Raw genomic sequence first — 14896 nt, forward strand, 5'->3', positions numbered from 1 at the left:
TGCTCACCAATCAAAAGCAGCTTTCTGAACTCAAGAAGAAGAGACCCAAGGTCCTTTTTCTGCAACTTTACCTGCTATCAATGTGACCCACCAGACCTGCAAAGGCCCTTCCCACTTCCCCTGCAGGGCTGGCAGTGCCACCACTGGACACGGACCCAAGGGCTGGGCAGGAACGGAGGGGCTGGGGCGTCCAATCCATCGGCCCAGGCGGCACCAGGAGTTCCTGCAGTTCCTGAGGGGAGAGCCTCAAGCCAACAAAGGATTAGGAACAGCATTTGAAACTTTAATATATATATATATATATGATGGAATATGGGGAGCTGGACAAGGCCTACTGGTGCAACAAGGACACACTCAAGGCTATCTATTAAAAGGATCTACCAGCACTCAAAAGCTGTCACTGTCCTTCTGTCAGGGGGAACTCAGCAAACTCTCTTTGCCAAGAGCCTGCAGGAGCATTTCCAGCTTTTGTGACTCCCTTTTAACCATTTATCCCATCACTGCAGCTGGGACTGTCACCTGCCCTACAGGGGAACAGCCCACAAAGTTCACTTGCAGGGATGCCATTAACTCAAAGTCCCTTCTCAGGGGGGTCACTGCACACCGTGGCCTTTCTTTGCCCTCCCCACCAAAGATGCTTCCAACAGTTCTGACACATCTGGCACACCCAGAGCTCTCCTCAGGGAAGGCTTCAGCTGCTTAAAAGCTGCCCTTGCACCATCTAGCCAAGGCAGCAGATTCTTACAGGCTGTTGGAAAAGTTGCCCTAACAGTCTTACCACACATCCAGAGGGAGCAATCCAGAGTCCAGCCCGTCCCACCATTCCCAGCAAGGCAGTTCAGGGGCTGGCTGGGGCTCAGGGAGGAGTCACGGGGCTTCTCTTCTTCCTTCCCACTGTCCAGATTTTCTCCTGCAAAAGCAAAGGTTTCTTGGCTTTCCTTGCTCAAGCAGATGCAGCAAAGGCCATCTTTGCAATCTAATCCTGCAAACTACTCCAGGCTGTCATTTCAGGGGGTTCTCTCAGGTCCTGCACTAATCAATCCCCTTGGCCATTGGTTTTCTTGGCAGGTTCTGGCATTCACCTTCTACAAGCAAACCAGGAGGAGCAAATTCAGCTGTTCCTGCAACCAATCCAGGCTGCCATTCTGATTTTAAAGGATACTGGCTTGGCCTTACCAGGAGAGATCCCACATCAGGGGTAATACCTACAGGTTCTGCCCTCTTCCACTCTCCTGCAGTTCCACTGGTCCACACCACAGGAACAACTGCAGCTGCCCCATCAGTGGGGACCTTGCTGCTGACAGGAGTTATTCCCTGCACAACAAGAGCTGCTGCTTTGAAACTGTAATTGCAGAAACTAAATATGTCAATATTCCCATCTTCAATTTCATTTTTACCTCAACTTTTCCAATCTTTTCCTAGCACAGGTTTGGGTGAGTTTGGCAAATAGAGCAATGAGGAATCACCCAATGTTTTCCCAGTTTAACCCCTATCACACCAATCACCTTAACACTGCCAGTCCTTCATTCTCCCTCTCTTGTGTTAAGGACTGAGCAAGTCGGACCTGTGTCTGACCAGGACATGTGCAAACCAAATGCTGGGGACTGGAACACACACCTGGCACTCCTGCAGCTCTCACAGTCACAGTCCAGAGAAAACAGCCAATTGGACCCTCACTGCTCATTTCTTCTGTGCCACAGCAACATCATTGCAGGCCTCTCCCTGCCAACACTCCACTTCTCCCAACAGCTCCAGTGACAACACAACTTACCCTGAAGGCACAAAGGCTCCTTTTGGGAGCACCACGAGCCATGTAGACTGTAGCACTGGAATTCCATCTCCTGGACAAGCTGGGAGAAGCAGGGAAGAAAACCAGGACCTTCCAGGTGAACTGAGGGCACCTCTTCATCCAACAGCAGCTCCAAGAAAGGTACTGAGTCAACACCTCACCAGAGACACAGGAAAACAAGGAGCCAACACCTCGACAATCACTCCAGTTTTCAATTGATAAAGCAACACTAAAGAAAAGCTTTTCAGACATTGGGAAAAGACCATCCCATTTTCACCAGTTTGTGGGACTCGTTCCCAGCCTCCTGAGATTCATTTCCCACCTCACTGGGGGCTGCAGCACAGCTGGTTCTACACACACACACAAGGAGCTGCTGCTCCTGCATTCCAGTCTCCTGGTGCTCCTTGCAACTCCTCCAGCTGTGTGCCCAGCTCTCCAGTGCCCATTCCTTTGCCCACTGCACTTGGTCACAGCCCCAGGGCTCCCAGGGCCACCCTGGGCTCTCCCCTGCCCTGACACTCAGGGCCCTTCCCCAGCCTGACTCCATCCAGCACTGACCCAGCTGCTGCAGCTGCAATTCTCCTGCTCCTGCCCTCCCTCTGCCTGCAGAACACCCCTGCCAGCTCCTGCACCCCACCTCTTACCTCCCAGACAACAGAAGCTGCATCCTCCTGCATCCTCCAGCTGGATGCTGCTGGCTCTGGGCAGCTCCCACCCTTCAGCAGGGGATGCCAAAGGCAGCTCTGGGGACTGTCCCAAGGGCAGGGACACCCACTGTGGGTCACACCAACACTCAGCCAGCTCAGGCCTGGGCTCTTCTGCCTGTAGGGCAACAAACAAACAAGCAGGGACACTGAAAGGAAACAGGGACAACAAACTCAGCAGCCTGGCACACCACAGCCCCCAAACCTGCCCAGGCTCCAGCTGCTGCACAGACCTGTGGCCACACAGGACCCAAACCCACCCCCAGCACAGACAACCCTGGGGAGGTCAAGCTGGTCATTCCCAACCACAACCAAACATCCAGTGCCACTGTCTGCCAGCCCCTGCTCCAGGAATCAATCATCTTTGCCATTTGCTTTCTCTACAGGTCCTTGCATTCACCTGCTACTACGAAACCATGAGGAGCAAACTCGGCTCTTAACTGGAACCAATCCAATTTGGCTTCCTAATTTTAAAGGATACTGTGTTTGCCTTACCAGTACAGACTCTGGCTTAGGGGTAATTCCTACAGCTTCTGCCCTTGCCCATTTTCCTGCAAATCCACTGGCCCAACCACAGGAACAACTGCAGCTGCCACTTCAGTTGGGACCTTGCTGCTGACAGGAGTTATTCCCTGCACAACAAGAGCTGCTGCTTGGACACATTTAGTTTCAGCAATTACAGTGCCAATAGCCCCATTTTCAATTTCATTTCTGCCTCAACTTTTCCAGTCCATCCCTCCCTAGCACAGGTTTGGGTGAGTTTGGCCAATAGAAAAACTGAGAAGTTCCCCAATGTATTCCCAGTTTAACCCCTGTCACACCAATCACCTTAACACTGCCAGTCCTTCATTCTCCCTCTCTTGGGTTAAGGACTGAGGAAGTTGGACCTGTGTCTGACCAGGACATGTGCAAACCAAATGCTGGGGATTGGAACACACACCTGGCACTCCTGCAGCTCTCACAGTCACAGTCAAGAGAAAACAGCCAATTGGACCCTCACTGCTCATTTCTTAATCCCAATCCCACACTGCTTTGGCACTTGGAGCACCACTTTTGTCACCCAATTACAGCCCATTAGAGAGCTCCATGTCTAGCAGGGACAGGGACCCCTGGGATACTCTCAGCAATGCCTGAATCCATGGCAGGGACCTTGCTTTGAGCTCCCCAGGGCCGGGCACCCCGAGGATCTCCCCGAATAATCCTTTCGGTGCGCGCTGGAGTCCTCAGGGTGCCCCAACCCGGGGGGCACCAACAGCACTGTCCCTCCAGGGGCCCAATTTGGTCCTAAACTGCAGGGGGATCTTGCCTGTGTCCCAGACTGGTCCGGGGATCTGAGGCCCTTCCCGAGAAAATCTCGGTGCCGGCGTGAAGGGCCAGAGATCCCTTGGAGCCACGGGAGAGCAGGCACAGAGTCCCTCCTGGGGGCCAATTCTGCTGCCTGAAATCAGCTCTTCAAAGAAGCCTCTAAGACTCAGCTGGTGAGTTTTCCAAGCCAGGCATTCCCTGCTTACAACACCCTGCCATGATCCCAGCCCCACGGGGGTCCTGGCAATCAGCTCCCAAAGGGCACACGGAGGGGTCTCCACTGCAGCTGATGGGAGGGGTCAGCATTACAGGAGGGCTCATTTTCCTTCCCTGCATTCCTGTTCTGTGTTCAGGACATTCCCAACACCTGTTACCATAAACACAAACCTTTATAAGGTCTCTGAGGGGCTCCATCAGGGGTCTCTGGTGGTCACCTGTGCCTGCAGCCCCCAAAGTTCTCAGTGACCACCTTAGCAACTTCAAGACAACTCACTTGGTTGTGGAGGAATTTGGTGCTGCTTGGCTGCTGCCTCAGTTCCCTTCTTCTTTCTTTCTTGACTTTGCTTGCTCAGTCCCTTTAAGTTCCTTGGCTCAGCTCCATGCACTTTCTAGGGAACATCCCACTGCAAAAACTACCAGTTCTTGGTACATCTCCAAACTCAGACATCAGGGAGGGAGGCAGAAATCAACTAATCCAGGGCACTACCTCCAAATATTGGGACAAAACCATCAGAACATTCCATGACCCCCCTTGGAAAATTAACACCAAACAGCTCAGACACAAACAATAACCTGCACACGACAACAATCTGGCACTGCTGCTTCAACCCGGCCAAGTCAGTTGGGACATTACACAAAGGTCAACTTTCTTCCAAGTTCCAGTTATGATACAAAAATCAGGGAGATCACAGACTCCCCTGTACAGTTTTACTTTGAGGAGAAAAAGAAACCAAAGCCATCCCCAGGGCTGCAATAGCTCAGGCTCCCAAAAAGACCCAGGGGCTTCAGGTTTCTGAGGGGTTTCACTGAGGGGCTTCCCAGGTCTTCCCTGTCTGGAGCCCTCAAAGTCCTCAGTGCCTGCCTCAGGAACCTCAACACAACTCACCTGCTTACACAGCAACTTGGTGCTGCTTGGCTGATGCCTCAGTTCCCTTCTTCCTTCTTTCCTCACCTTCCTTAGTTCATCCCTTGAAATCCCTTGGCTCAGCTCTGGGGAGCTTCCAGGCTACATCCCACTGCAAAAAGGATTAGCCCTTGTTACATCTCAACACTCAGATATCATTTCCCCTCTTTTCTTCACACTTGGCTACCAGGCCAGTGTCTCCTTATTTAAAGCACAGTTTGACTCGTCAGTGACAACAACTGACAGCCCTGAATCCTAACACAGGCTGAGACACAAACATGGATGGGAACTCTGAAGGATCCACTTTGTTCTGCTCAACAATCAAAAGGAGCTTTCTGAACTCAAGGATAACAGACCCCAAGTCCTTTTTCTGCAACTTTACCTGCTATAAATTTGATCCACAAGACCTGCAAAGGCCCTTCCCACTTCCCCTGCAGGGCTGGCAGTGCCACCACTTGACACGGCCCCAGTGGCTGGGCAGGAACGGAGGGGCTGGGGCGTCCAATCCATCGGCCCAGGCGGCACCAGGAGTTCCTGCAGTTCCTGAGGGGAGAGCCTCAAGCCAACAAAGGATTAGGAACAGCATTTGAAACTTCAATAGGTATATCCCCTGGAAGATGGGGAGTTGGACAAGGCCTACTGGGGAAACAAGGACACACTCAAGGCTCTCTATTCAAAGGATCTACCAGCACTCAAAAGCTGTCACTGTCCTTCTGTCAGGGGGAACTCACCAAACTCTCTTTGCCAAGAGCCTGCAGGAAGATTTCCAGCTTTTGGGGCTCTCTTTTAACCATTTATCCCATCACTGTAGCTGGGACTGTCACCTGCCCTACAGGGGAACAGCCCACAAAGTTCACTTGCAGGGATGCCATTAACTCAAAGTCCCTTCTCAGGGGGGTCACTGCACACCTTGGCCTTTCTTTGCCCTCCCCACCAAAGATGCTTCCAACAGTTCTGACACATCTGGCACACCCAGAGCTCTCCTCAGAGAAGGCTTCAGCTGCTTAGAGGCTGCCCTTGCACCATCTAGCCAAGGCAGAAAATTCTTACAGGTTGTTCTTAAAAGTTGCCATAACAGTCTTACCACACATCCAGAGGGAGCAATCCAGAGTCCAGCCCGTCCCACCATTCCCAGCAAGGCAGTTCAGGGGCTGGCTGGGGCTCAGGGAGGAGTCACGGGGCTTCTCTTCTTCCTTCCTGCTTTCCACATTTTCTCCTGCAAAAGCAAAGGTTTCTTGGCTTTCCTTGCTCAAGGAGATGCAGCGAAGGCCATCTTTGCAATCTAATCCTGGAAACTACTCCAGGCTGTCATTTCAGGGGGTTCTCTCAGGTCCTGCACTAATCAATCCCCTTGGCCATTGGTTTTCTTGGCAGGTTCTGGCATTCACCTTCTACAAGCAAACCAGGAGGAGCAAATTCAGCTGTTCCTGCAACCAATCCAAGCTGCCATTCTGATTTTAAAGGATACTGGCTTGGCCTTACCAGCAGAGATCCCACATCAGGGGTAAAGTACCTACAGGTTCTGCCCTCTTCCACTCTCCTGCAGTTCCACTGGCCCACACCACAGGAACAACTGCAGCTGCCCCTTCAGTCGGGGCCTTGCTGCTGACAGGAGTTATTCCCTGCACAACAAGAGCTGCTGCTTGGATACATTTAGTTTCAGCAATTACAGTGTCAATAGGCCCAGTTTTCAATTTCATTTCTGCCTCAACTTTTCCAGTCCATCTCTTCCTAGCACAGGTTTGGCAAATAGAGAAACTGAGGAATTCCCCAATGTTTTCCCAGTTTAACCCCTGTCACACCAATCACCTTAACACTGCCAGTCCTTCATTCTCCCTCTCTTGGGTTAAGGACTGAGGAAGTTGGACCTGTGTCTGACCAGGACATGTGCAAACCCAATGCTGGGGACTGGAACACACACCTGGCACTCCTGGAGCTCTCACAGTCACAGTCAAGAGAAAACAGCCAATTGGACCCTCACTGCTCATTTCTTAATCCCAATCCCACACTTCTTTGGCACTTGGAGCACCACTTTTATCACCCAATTCCAGCCCCTTAGAGAGCTCCATGTCTAGCAGGGACAGGGACCCCTGGGATACTCTCAGCAATGCCTGAATCCATGGCAGGGACCTTGCTTTGAGCTCCCCAGGGCCGGGCACCCCGAGGATCTCCCTGAATAATCCTTTCGGTGCGCGCTGGAGTCCTCGGGGTGCCCCAACCCGGGGGCACCAACAGCACTGTCCCTCCAGGGGGGTCAATTTGGTCCTGAACTGCAGGGGGATCTTGCCTGTGTCCCAGACTGGTCCGGGGATCTGAGGCCCTTCCCGAGAAAATCTCGGTGCCGGCGTGAAGGGCCAGAGATCCCTTGGAGCCACGGGAGAGCAGGCACAGAGTCCCTCCTGGGGGCCAATTCTGCTGCCTGAAATCAGCTCTTCAAAGAAGCCTCTAAGACTCAGCTGGTGAGTTTTCCAAGCCAGGCATTCCTACACACTAAGGTATTTTAAGAGCTCACTGACTGAAAACACATAAGGCTTTTATCACGGACATCTGAACTTTCACAGACAGCTCCTTTCCCCTTTCACTACAAAATTATTTTCATAGTATCATTTAATAAGAAGTGCCCAGGAACCCCAGACCGTGCTTTCCAGAACAGAAAATAAACAGAAGGAAGGAGCTTTGCACAAGTGTAACACACTCCAGAACAGACCTGACTTTAGTTTTACTCATTGTGTTCAAATACAGCATAAAAAAACTCCAGCAGGAGAGTGCTGGCACATTCCCAAGGGTATCTTGAAAGTCCATCCTACAACTGCAGTAGGCAAGTTGGAGTCATAGAAGTCCCTTGTTCCTGCAGATGCCTGGGGATCCTCTCCATCCACCTCGTGCTCTCCCAACAGGAGAAAGGGTGACCTCAGGGACACGGTGGCACTCGACATCCTGCTGAGAGAGTAAGGAAACCTTTTTTTGCTAGAGAGCACAGCAACCCCCCTGTCCTTGCAAAAAAGGAACCCATTCTCCTGGACATTTCTCCAACACTCAAGGTCTTTGGAAGCTGCTCTCATGGCACCAAACCTGCTCGGGGTCTCTCCCAGCTGTTGGCTCTCCGTGGAGTTAACAGGCACACACTCCATTCCATCCTCCCCCAGCCCAACCCAATTCTCACCGGCAGGACGGGCCCTGCCCTTCCCTGTCCAAGCTCCCAGCTCGGCACAGCCGTGGGGACAGAGCAGCTTCCCAAGGCAGCTCCCGCCCGGCAGGAAGCACAACTCGCCACACTCCACCAGCCGCGGGGCACGGACCTGAGCTGAGCCCCAGGGAGGGCACAACTGCACAGAGAAGGAGCAAAAAGCATTAATGCAGCACCAAGAAACTAAGTGAGACCAGTCTTTGCCTTTGAGACTAGCCAAACCCTGCACGGGGAAAGACTTTGGGATTCCGAGGCAAACCCTGAGACACCCAGAGAGCAACAGCCCCGCAGCCCTGCCACGGCTCCCCCCGGGGTTACCCGGCAGGTAACAGGTTTATCCGGCCCCCAGCTAATCCGGCTGCCCAGCACAAGGCGCCCCTAAACGCCCCCCGGCTCCCCTGGTCCATAACCCCGCGGCCAAGGCGCTCTCCCCTCCGCAGCCCGGGCAGCAGCGGGGCCACACCCTCAGCCCTCACACACAACCGACCGCACCCGCCCCGCCGGCCCTTTATACCGCGGGCCGGCAGCGCTGCCCAATCAGCATCGAGCGCCTCCGCCCAATCCCAGCCCGCCCGGCTCTGCGGCCCCGCCCCGCCCGCTCAGCCCGGCCCCGCCCCTCGGCGCGGCCCCGCCCCCGTTCCCTCAGCGCGGCCCCGCCCCCCGTTCCCGCAGCCCCGGCGGGCGCTGCTGGGGCCGGGGAAGGGCGGTGGGAGCTCCGCGGTCACGGCCCGGCCGGGAGCTCTCCCGGGACAAGGGGAGCGGGGCCTGCGGGGACAGCGGCCTTCTTGGGGGCGGGCAGGGCGGGACCGGGGGGCGGGGCCGGCGCGAGCTCTGTCAGAGCAAACCTGGTCATTCCCGTGGATTTGTCTTCCAAACTGCGGGATCGTAGCGTTTTCCAGGAAACAATAACGAGGTGAGGTCATAGGCTTCCAATTCGAATGCTTTGGTGGACTAAGAGTCATCCTGGTATGTTTTACGCTCCCCCTTTTCTTTCTGGAATAATTTAAAAATTATTCCTTTTTAAGTTGGAGAGGAAACGATGCCAAACGAACGGCAGGGAGAGCTCGCAGAATCCTCCTGGGAATCCTCGTGGGAATCCTCGTGGAAACCTGGCGTGGTTTGGGTCTGAGGAGCCCTTAGGATGCTCTCGTTCGGGGACACCTGCCCCAGGCAGGGACAGCCCCGCTGTGCCGGGTGGCTCCGAGCCCCGTCCAGCCCGGCCTTGGCCACTTCCAGGGATGGGGCAGCCACGGCTCCTCTGGGCAAGCTGTGCCAGGGCACCTCCCAACCAATCTGGTCCCCAGAAAGACTAAGTGACCTCTTCCGACAGGGGAAGACTGAAGCAAGCGGGGCCAGCAAGAACTGGAGTTCCTGGAGAATAAAAGCTGGAAGTATTTCCCTGAAAATCCCCCCGGGTGGTCACTGGTCTGACTTGCCCAGCCCGGTGGCCTTGGCCAGGAGCGTCCCAGCAGTCCTGCCCGAAGTGCCTTTGCCCAGGCTGTAATTATATAAGACTGAGACAGGGCCTGTGGCACCGTTGCTGAAACCCCTGTGTGGCTGTGGAGTAGGGATTGATGGGCAGGAAGGTGGATTGGGTGGGTAGAGCTGAAATCAGTGTAGTGCTGGGTTTGTGAGTTTGGAATTGGGCTATGGTTTCTGGGGCTGGAGGAGTAAGTGGGGGACTGGGTTTGGGAGTGTGAGGTTGGAGCTGGAAAGTCCCCAAGCTGGAGCCAAGCTGAAGATCCTGCAGTGAGAACCTGGAGCAGCTTCCCGTGGCGGTGCTGGCAAGATGCAGAGCTACTGCTGAGAGAGCAGAGCTGGCAGTGCAATAAAGCTTGTGGGTCTGGAGCTGAAATCACTGAGGGGCTGGGGTAGGGATGGGGGCTAGGATATGGACTGGATGATTTCGTCAGGGACTGTTGGTTTTGAATAGATGTTAGTGTGGGACTGGGACTGTATTTTTGTAATACTCTAGGGAGTCTTGTAGTTCTATTGGGAGCCTTTGGAGGGATCTGGGAGTACTGGGTAGAGTCAGCTGTTCTGTGGGGAAGGCCCAGGTGTGAACAGTGAGGGGCAGCAGGGGCCAAGGCTGGGGTTGAGGCCTCTCAGCTGTTGTTCAGGCTCAGCAGCTGGATGAGGACTTCTTAGACAGTGTCTCAGGTCAGTTTGTTTCCATTTCAGCTTTCCAGTCCCTTTCCCACTGTCCCCAGTCCCTCCTCAGTCCATCCCAGTTTCTCCTAAGTGCCCCAAACCCCATCCCAGTGCAGCCAGTCCCATCCCTGTTCCTTCCCCAGTGCCTCCACTCCTTCCCAATTGCCCCCACTGCACCCCAGTCCCATCCCGCTCCGTCTCCAGTACCCTCAGTCCCATCCCAGTCCATCCCAGTCCATCCCTAGTACCCTCAGTCCCAACCCAGCTCCCTGCGCAGTTCCCTCCAGAACCTCCCCAGTGCTCCCAGTCCTTCTAAAGTTGCCTCAAACCCATTGCAGTCCCTCCCCAGTGCCCCCAGTCCAATCCCAGTCTATCCCTAGTGCCATTCCAAGTGCCCCCAGCCACATCCCAGTCCCTCCCCAGTGCCCTCAGTGCTCCCGGTCCCACCCCAGTACCCTCAGTCCCATCCCAGTTCCCTCCCCAGTGATCCCACTCGCTCCCAAGTGCCCCCAGTGCAGCCCAGTCCCAACCCAGTGCCCCTGGTACCTCCCCAGTGCCCTCAGTGCCATCCTAGTTCTCTCAGTCCCATCCAAGTGCCTCCACTCCTTCCCCACTGTATCCCAGTGCTCCTAGTCCCTCCCAAGTGCATTTGAGTGCCATCATCAGTGCCCCCAGACCCATCCCAGTCCCTCCCCAGTCCCATCCCAGTCCCTCCTAAATGATTCCTAGTCCCTCTCCAATGCTTCCAGTCGAATCCCAGTCCCTCCCCAGTCCCATCCCAGTACATCTGCGTTCCATCCCAGTGACAGCAGTCCCATCACAGTGGTCCCAGTCCCTCCCCAGAGATTCACAGGCCCCTCCCAGGCACACTCCCCAGTCCCCTCCCCAGTCATGTCACAGTCCCCTTGCAGTCCCTCCCCAGTCCTATTGCAGTTCCCTCCCCACTGACCTCAGTCCCATCCCAGTGGTGCCCCAGTGTGTCCTAGTGCCTCTCAGTCCCATCCCAGTGCCTCCAGTCCCTCCCCAGAGAATCCCAGTCCCAGCCCAGTTCCCTCAAGTGCCCCCAGGCCCTCTCCAGTGCCCTCAGTCCCAGCTCAGTTCCTCCCCAGCACATCTCAGTCCTATCCCAGTGCCCCCAGTCCCACTGTCCCCAGTCCCTCCCCAATGACCCCAGTCCCATCCCAGTGCTCCCAGTCCCTCCCTAGAAAATCTCAGTCCCACCCCAGTGTCCACATTCCCAGCCCAAATCCCCCAAGTGCCCCCAGTCCATCTCCAGTGTCCCCAGTCCCATCCCCATCCCTCCCCACTGCCCCCAGTCCCCCCCAGTGCATCCCAGTCCTTTTCCCCAATGCAAGAGACACAAGGGGCATGAAATCCCAGGGCAGCTGCACTTGCCGTGGGGGCTGCAGGGAGAAGCAGCTGGGGGGGTTTGCTCTCTGCCCCTTTGCCACCTTCCCCTCGGTTCCCTGGGACTCCAGGGAATCCCAGCTCCCCTTGGCTTCTCCGGGGGCCTCGCGGCAGGGTTTCGAAGTGTGGCCCTGAGATTTTCTGGCCTTGGAACTGATGGCTGTTTCGGGGCACGTCTCCCCGGGCAGTGTGTCTTTTAACACTTCCTGGGGCAGGAGAATTGCAGCAGAAGAAAGCAAAGGAAACCCAGAGCCTGGAGTAGGCAGGCCCGGGCCTCTGGCGAGCCCAGGCCTTGCTGCTCGGTGCCGATTGTGCCCGGGGCTTGTTCCTCCCCGTTGGGGTCCAAATGAGAGGGGAGCAAGAGGCAGAACAGCTGCTGCTGCTGCTGCTGCAGCTGCTGCTGCTGGGGCTGAACTGTCTGCAGTGCCCGGGGGCCGGGCAGGACTTGGCCCCGATGCCTGCATTGCTCTGCAGCGGCCAGGGAGGGGTCCCAAAAGTCATCCCCCCGCCTGCTGTGCTGCACAGCAGGGGCTGGCTGGGCCGGTTCCCGGCCGGGGGAACCCGGGGGAGGCCGTGCTGGGGCTGAGGGGCTGCTGCTCTCTGGGCCTCTCAGGGTTTGCCTTGGAAACCCAAAGCCTGGGCCTGCGCGGGGGGGAGGAGGCAAAGGTGACTGTAAATTGGTCTGCTGGGGAGTGTTTTGGGGCCGAGTTCATGCTCTTGGCTTGTTGTGTGTCAATTCCCAGCCTCGGTCAGGGCTTCCCGGGGAGCGTTGCTGCTGCTGCCAGGAGGGAGGAATCCTTTGGGAAGCCGGGATAGAAACAGCAACTCTGTGAATTGCTCAGCTTTTCCTAGGTAAGAGCAGGTTTTAGGGAAGAAAAGCCTGTACTTGCGAAAGGCGCCGCGGGTCTTGCAGGACGTGTATTTTTGCCAATCTGCGCTCCGGGAGTCCTTGAGGCCCTTGGGGGTGAGTAGAAATAACAGTAAGACCTGATGATTTCTCCTGTGCGTGTGTCAGTTTGGCAGGGCTGGGACAAGGAGGACTCGTGCGGGCACCTCCAGGGACAGCGGGAACGGGAGCGTGCTGCGGAGAAGGGAAATTGCGGGTGGCAGGTGCTGAGAAATTTGTCCTTCCCTTGTCCTGTGCTCTGCACTTAGCAATGGGTCAAGCGCAGAAGTTTCCAGGGGACCACCGTAAAAATAGCCAGTGGGGATCATCAGGTTTTCCAGCCAAGGAAAACGAGGACAGGGATGAGGGAATCGGGTTCCAATTAATAATGATTTGGTGGGTGTAGGACTGATTTCTATATATGTTACAGAACACGTCCTTCTTCTTCCTGGAAAGATTTTAAAAGTATTGTCTTAACACTCAACTAAATTGGAGATTTTGTATTTGAGAGGAAAACACGCAAAACAAACGCAGGGAGAGAGCATGAAATCATCCTGGAATCCTGCAGTTGATTTGGAAGGGACCTCAGGGATCATCTCCTTCCATCCCTTGCCACAGGCAGGGACACCTTCCACTACACCATCCTGCCTGGCCTTGGCCACTTGCAGGGATGGGGCAGCCACAGCTTCTCTGTGCCAGGCCACCTCCCCACCCTCCCAGGGAAGAATGTCTCCCTTATGTGCAATCTTTCCCTTTCTTCTCTGCAGGAAGTGGGCTGGGACAAGGGAATTGCCCGAGGATCAGAGCGGGCTCTGCACAGGGGACTTCCACTTCCAAACGGGGAAGGGCACCTTCACCCCCACCCCCGGCACGGGGACGGAGTAACATCTGCCTGCAGCTGGCTGGAGTTCCCCTTGGCTCTGGGCTTTCTGCCCACGGGCCGGGGATCATGGCCAGAGTCCTTCAAACCTGGGGCACAGTGGCCTTCACAGCATCCCTGCAGCCCGTCCAGGGCAGGCTGCTGCCCATCAGCAGGTGGCTGTGGAAGTGACGGTGCTCAGGGAACGCTGATTGTATTTCCCAAACTCTGGCAACGCGGTCATTAAAAAGAGAAAAATAACAAGTCTGTGGAAATGCCCCGCACTTGGGAGCTTGCGGCGCTCTGGGTTAAATCTTGGCTCTATAACGTTAAAACTGCGGGCGAGGGGCGGTGCCCGAGCAGGGCCAGCGGCGGGGCCCGACGGGACCGGACCGGGGGTCCCTTCCCCGCGGGGTCGCGCCGGCCCCGCCCCCCGCCCTGCCCGCCCCCAAGAAGGCCGCTGTCCCCGCAGGCCCCGCTCCCCTTGTCCCGGGAGAGCTCCCGGCCGGGCCGTGACCGCGGAGCTCCCACCGCCCTTCCCCGGCCCCAGCAGCGCCCGCCGGGGCTGCGGGAACGGGGGGCGGGGCCGCGCTGAGGGAACGGGGGCGGGGCCGCGCCGAGGGGCGGGGCCGGGCTGAGCGGGCGGGGCGGGGCCGCAGGGCCGGGCGGGCTGGGATTGGGCGGAGGCGCTCGATGCTGATTGGGCAGCGCTGCCGGCCCGCGGTATAAATGGCCGGCGGGGCGGGTGGGGGCGGTTGTGTGTGAGGGCTGAGGGTGGGACCCCGCTGCTGCCCGGGCTGCGGAGGGGAGAGCGCCTTGGCCGATGGGTTATGGACCGGGGCAGCCGGGGGGCGTTTAGGGGCGCCTTGTGCTGGGCAGCGGGGTCCAGGTGAGCCCCTTACCTGCCGGGTAACTCCCAGGGGCGCCGTGGCAGGGCTGCGGGGCTGTTGCTCTCTGGGTGCCTCAGGGTTTGCCTCGGAATCCCAAAGTCTTTCCCCGTGCAGGGTTTGGCTAGTCTCAAAGGCAAAGACTGGTCTCACTTAGTTTCTTGGTGCTGCATTAATGCTTTTTGCTCCTTCTCTATGCAGTTGTGCCCTCCCTGGGGCTCAGCTCAGGTCCGTGCCCCGCGGCTGGTGGAGTGTGGCGAGTTGTGCTTCCTGCCGGGCGGGAGCTGCCTTGGGAAGCTGCTCTGTCCCCACGGCTGTGCCGAGCTGGGAGCTTGGACAGGGAAGGGCAGGGCCCGTCCTGCCGGTGAGAATTGGGTTGGGCTGGGGGAGGATGGAATGGAGTGTGTGCCTGTTAACTCCACGGAGAGCCAACAGCTGGGAGAGACCCCGAGCAGGTTTGGTGCCATGAGAGCAGCTTCAAAAGACCTTGAGTGTTGGAGAAATGTCCAGCAGAACCGGCTCCTTTTTTGCAAGGAGGCAATTTGCAAGGACAGGGGAGTTGCTGTACTCTCTAGCAAAAAAAGGTTTCCTTACTCTC

The 14896-nt window shown here is 56.5% G+C and overlaps 1 long non-coding RNA gene across 16 annotated transcripts in view; it reads right to left on the reverse strand.

Moving 5' to 3' along the window:
• The window catches only part of LOC135408201 (uncharacterized), a 28802-nt gene extending 20891 nt beyond the window's left edge, over positions 1–7911 (reverse strand). For 3 of the 16 annotated variants that reach the window (XR_010427345.1, XR_010427343.1, XR_010427341.1), the window contains exons 1-3: positions 5374–5630; positions 4186–4964; positions 779–910 (exon numbers count right to left, since the gene is read on the reverse strand). This is a non-coding gene — a long non-coding RNA (uncharacterized LOC135408201). Of the gene's footprint in view, positions 1–778; positions 911–1397; positions 1949–2433; positions 2612–2988; positions 3018–4185; positions 4965–5373; positions 5635–6434; positions 6544–7628 lie in introns of those variants that run through there. The other 13 variants (XR_010427340.1, XR_010427342.1, XR_010427338.1 and 10 more) reach the window with 10 other exon arrangements.
• Positions 7912–14896: the final 6985 nt, after the last annotated feature.

This window comes from Pseudopipra pipra, unplaced genomic scaffold, assembly GCF_036250125.1.
Source record: "Pseudopipra pipra isolate bDixPip1 unplaced genomic scaffold, bDixPip1.hap1 HAP1_SCAFFOLD_229, whole genome shotgun sequence".
NCBI classification, from domain to species: domain Eukaryota; kingdom Metazoa; phylum Chordata; class Aves; order Passeriformes; family Pipridae; genus Pseudopipra; species Pseudopipra pipra.